The sequence below is a fragment of the Ursus maritimus genome, unplaced genomic scaffold, assembly GCF_017311325.1.
Source record: "Ursus maritimus isolate PB19 unplaced genomic scaffold, ASM1731132v1 scaffold_35, whole genome shotgun sequence".
NCBI lineage: Eukaryota > Metazoa > Chordata > Mammalia > Carnivora > Ursidae > Ursus > Ursus maritimus.
In genome coordinates, this window is record NW_024426119.1 from 25,424,173 (window position 1) to 25,429,578 (window position 5,406).

A 5,406-nucleotide genomic window follows, 5' to 3' on the forward strand; every position below is an offset into this window, starting at 1 on the left:
GAAATAAGTCAGCCAGAGAAAGACAAAAACTGTTATGGTATTACTTATATGTGGAATCTAAAAAAACCAAACTCACAGGAACAGAGAGTAGAATTGTTGCCAACGGCTGGGAGTTAGGGAAAATGAGAAGATGTTTGTCAAAGGGTATCTATCACCTTTTAGTTATAAAATGAATAAGTTCTGGGGATCTAATGTACAGCATGGTGACCATAGTTAACAATAGTGTATAATATACTTGAAAGTTGCTTAGAGACTAGATCTTAAATGTTCTCACACACAAAAATAGTAATTATGTGGGGTGATGTTTATGTTCACTAGCCTTGTTGTGGTCGTTATTGCAGAATATATACTCATGTCAAATCACCACATTGTAAACCTTCAATATATACAGTGGTTATATGTCAATTATGTCTGAATGAAGCTGAGGAAATTTCTTTAATGATTCGGGGATATTTTGTATGTTTGACCCACACAATGACTCATGGTCTTTTCCTCAGTTTTTATTTTCTTTTCAAAAGATGAACTAACTTTTCATCATGCTATTTGAGAGATTTAGTTTCATACAAGGAGTTGTTAAATCAGTTATTAATGTTTTTCTCTCCTTGTCTACACGTAAACACGTATACAGATACACACACATACATCTGAGATTTCCCAGGATGCCCTCTCTCACATGGGAACATTTGATCAATAAGGTCATTTTTAACCTAAACAACTTATTCTGTTCTTGGTGCTATAATTGTTGTTCTTAAATAATACATCTAAATATTACAAGGTTTTTTCTTTAACTTTATGAGAAAGTCGTCTTACAAAGGGAGGAAGGTGAGGAAAGAAAATATTAAACACAGCGTTGCCTCAAGTCCATGAATTCACCTCATTAATGGAAGCTGAGCTACACTACAATTCAAATTGAAATTTAAACTAAGATCATCCAACCAGTGGTAGATATGTGATAAAGCAAGTACATTAAAAATGTCTATGGGGTGGGGGCCTGGGTGGCTCAGACTCTTGACTTTGGGTAGTGATCTTGGGGTCATGAGACCTGTGTTAAGCTCTGTGCTGGGAGTGGAGCCTGCTTAAGATTCTCTCTCTCTTTCCCTCCCCCTCTTGCCTTCCACCCCCACGCTCTCTCTCTTAAAAAAAAAAGTCAATGGTATAATCTCGCTGGATATATAGTTGTTCACGGTAACATTCTTCCAAGCTGGTTGCATGCTTAAAATTTCAACATAAAAAGCTGGAGAAGGAGTAGAAGGAGATGGAAGTTTAGATCGTCAAATAGCTTCTCTTTCCTTATTTCTCTCCTTCATGAAAGTACTATTTATAGTGAAATGCGGTATTCATATCTCTGAAAAATAAACTAGAAGACGGTATAAGCAGGGCATGATTACAAATGATGCTTCCATTAAGAATGTCCATCTTTTACAAGTTTCAGGTTTAATTTATGCACTTATGACCCAGGGGAGGAAAAGACCTCGGAGTGCTCAGCCTGTTTCCAGCCTGAAGCAGGAGCGCATTGTGGAAGCCCCAGGGACCTCTTCAAAAGCCTGTAATGGAGCTCAGGGGGACCTACTGCCCCTCCGACTAGGACTGAAACACAAACTGTCCACGCCGAGAAGGAAGGTAAAGGAGGAAGAAAGGAAATAACTTTGCAACACTCTTTCATTGTTTTCACTTTTCCTTTTGCTAATTCAGGTGTCTGTAGCTAGCTGACGTTTTATTTTAACTGTCCACTTAAAAAGAAAGAAAGAAAGAAAAAAGAAAGAAAGAAAGAAAAGAAGAGAAAAGAAAAAAGAAAAGGAAAGAAAAGAAAAGAAAACATTTAAAAAAGAAAAAGAAAAGGAAAAAAAAAAAGATCCGGCCTGTGTAACGTGCGCATCTCAGGCTTCACCAGCCCGGGGGCGCAAGCTGTGGGAATACCCACATCGCAGTGGCTGCAAGCCCCTCACGTGTTGAATTGTATTACCCCACCCCATCCTCTTTCCAGGGTAACTGGTCTCTATGATTCATCCCTACCGCTTCCCAAACTTGTGCTCTATCTCATGGAGACTCCGCAGTCCTGCCCTGATGTTTCTAGGGAGGGACCATTCTGATTCTAGAATGCAACTCTTGTCTCTATTGCTGTTGCTTGAATCCTGCAGAAATTGAACACGAGCTGTTCTCCATGTCAAGGGAACAGGAAGGCTACCTGGCGCCTGGAGGCCAGAGATCCTCGTGGGAAGGGGAGGGTGGAGCCAGGAATGTGGAGGGTGGAAGACAGGATTTCCTGCGGAAATTCAGCTCGAGTCTCAAAATACCACTGGAATTAGTGATGCAGCTCTTTCCTCTTCCTCTTCCCTAGCAGATCGGCAGCCCACACGTGGGCAGCTCCTGAGATCCGGGTCTGAGGTGGGAACGTGCGTGCACCGCCGCAGTCGCGAGCGCTGCAGGTACCCAGCGGGGTCTAAGGTGGTGTCCCAGATGTGCGTAGGGCAGCCCTTTCAGAGAAACGGGGAGAAAATGACTTCATTTCCAGCTTTGTGAAAGAGTAAGGTTCCCAGCATGACATTACATGAACAGCCCTCAAGTATTTGGAGATCTGTTCTTCTCGTGTCCATAAACACACACACACACACACACACACACACACACACACACACTGGTAGTGACGAGCTGGATGTGGGAGATCGGAGATGTGGGCAAACTCTCCGATGCACGTTCCGCGGAGAGCAGGCCCGGTTGCCTCCCCGTGAATCCGGCTGGCCTGTGTATGGCCGAGAGCCTGGGCTTTGAACTTCTGCCCTGACCTGTTGGAACACCGCACCATCCTCTAAACTCCACCACCCCGCTGGAAAAACGAGGTGGAGAGAGGGTGGGCTCTGCTGAGTCCAGCCTTCCAGCCATCCCCAGTCCCCGGCTGAATACCACAGGCTGACCCCAGTAATGCCCCCTGATGCAGCGGGATCGGCCAATCCCTGACCTGTATGCAGTGGTTGTGGTTTTAACTCACTACGTTGGGGACTACTCTGTGACACAGCCGGAGATTCCTGGAGGCCTGTGTAAGGATGATTTGTACAGGCACCTCTAAGCTCCATTCCCTCTCAAGACCTAGGCCCTGTTTCTTTTTCTTTTCTTTTCTTTTTTTTTTTAAGATTTTATTTATTTATTTTGACAGAGAGAGACAGCCAGCGAGAGAGGGAACACAGCAGGGGGAGTGGGAGAGGAAGAAGCAGGCTCCCAGCGGAGGAGCCCGATGTGGGACTCGATCCTGTAACGCCAGGATCACGCCCTGAGCCGAAGGCAGCCGCCTAACGACTGCGCTACCCAGGCGCCCCCTAGGCCCTGTTTCTTACCTGACCCCCCTCACCAGCCTCTTTTCCACTGGGTGCAGACCTTTCGGTGCCCCCAGAAGTACAGTCCTCGTGACACCAGCCCGGTTCATTAGATAGGAGTCAACGTAACTCCTACCAGGAATTGTAGGTACAACTACTATTTGCAAAAAGACTTGCTCAAAATATTGGAGTCCCATTCTCTGCCTGGTCAGGATATCCTGTTAGATTTATTTGATGAGTTGCAATCATTATTATTTTAAAGCTTTTTTTTAAAGGTTAGTTGATGAAGATTAAGCAGGAGAAAAGGTAAATATTTCCAGGGTTTTTTTTCATAGACTATGAGCAGAAGGAAATATTCGAGGATGGAAAGTGCTTGAATAATTATGGTACTTTAATCCTTCCTTATTTTTCCTTTGAAACCATTATGTTTTCTCTTCCCCAAGTTCCAGTTCCTGAAGACTGTGCTGCATTTCAGGATATAAATCCAAAAGTTTGTGATTAATATTCTCCATTAGAGCAATTTTCCCCCCTCGATTTCTCTTTTTCTTCCCCTGCTAAAATTAGCATTCCTAGCTGGACTCCACAGTGAACTCAGTCCGTTGCTCTAGCTCTGAGTCGGACGCCAAGAGCACCTTTTCATTCTGGTTCCCAGGGTGTCGGCATTGACGTGCTATGCTGGGACATGAATATGATGTTCAGTGATGCATGGCTCTTTCTGTTCTAAGGGCTGCGTTTGACTGTTTATAGAACAGCAAGAAACAGACCTTCACCTGCAGACAAAGTGACTGTGGGCGAGATGTTTCTAGATTCACGGCACTGATGCTCGTGACCAGTGATCAGCTGAGGTTAGGTGTGGCTTAGAGGAGGCAGGAGCTTACTGGATCCTAGATCCTCAAATGGCCTTTTCATTCGATTTGTGCATGAAGAGACCGTTCCTTAGCTGGCGAAAAGCAAGAAAGATTCAGCAATTCGCTGTGTCAAAGTCATCATGCTCCATTTATCAAGGGATCTTTAATTACTTTCTGATCTTCTCACATCCAGTTGCATGGTTATTTGTGAAAAGCATAAAAAGAAAATCTGAGAAAGAATTGAAGGGGTTCATTAGGACTTCTTATTTCAAGTTATGGAAAAACCTGAGTGGCCCTGTGATTTATTCCCCAAATTAAGGTACTTTCAGAGTGAAAGGAGGGATCACTAATAATTACTCCAGGACAACGGGTATAAACTTGGACTGTTCTAGGCAAATGGGACACACTTTTACCCTTAAAATACCCAATTCGAATTGACTTGAGAAGTAAAGGGGATTTCAGTGGTCCGTATAAGAAGAACTCCAGAGGCTGAGTGGGCTTCAACCAGCTCAACCAGTTTCTTCCAATATCTCTGCGCTGCCTCCTGGATGGTACATTTATCCTAGGACGTGTTCTTCGTGTCTTCCTAGGATGAGTGTCCACAGCAATCGGAGCATCACGCTGCTGTTTTACATGAAGCAGCAGGGCGAGCACTTCTGCCCCAGCCTTCTCAGCGAGACTTCTGAGGCTTAGACACGTCACATGGCCACCCACCACGATGTAAATGACATGGCCAAGGAAATGGAAGGCCTCGATTGGTTTCAACCAACAAGGGCCCACTGTTGGAGCTGTGAGTGGGGTCAGTTTCTCACAAGTACTGGGACAATTTGGGGATGAGTGACTTTTTTTTTTTTTTTGCTAGCTCGCAAACACCGGCTCTATTGGAAGCAAACCTGAAATGTAATGAAGTGACTTATTTTATGCTGTGGTTGCTAGGAGGAGAACTTCCTCGGTGTAAATCCAGGTTTTACCATTGAATAGCCACGTGAATTTGGACACATTGTTTAACTTCAATCTCATTTCCCCAAGTTGGAAAGTGAGATGATTATATTCACTGGCCTTATACGGTTGCTATGGCATTATAAGATAATATATGCAAAGTGCTTGTGACATTGTCTGGCTCATAGTAAGTGATTAATAAATATGAGCTTTACTGTAGTGGTCACTTAATTGACTCTTGAGGGGGATGTTCGTGGGAATTTGTAAATAAATGTTAAAGTATCAACAATAGAGAAATCCATTTATTTCTT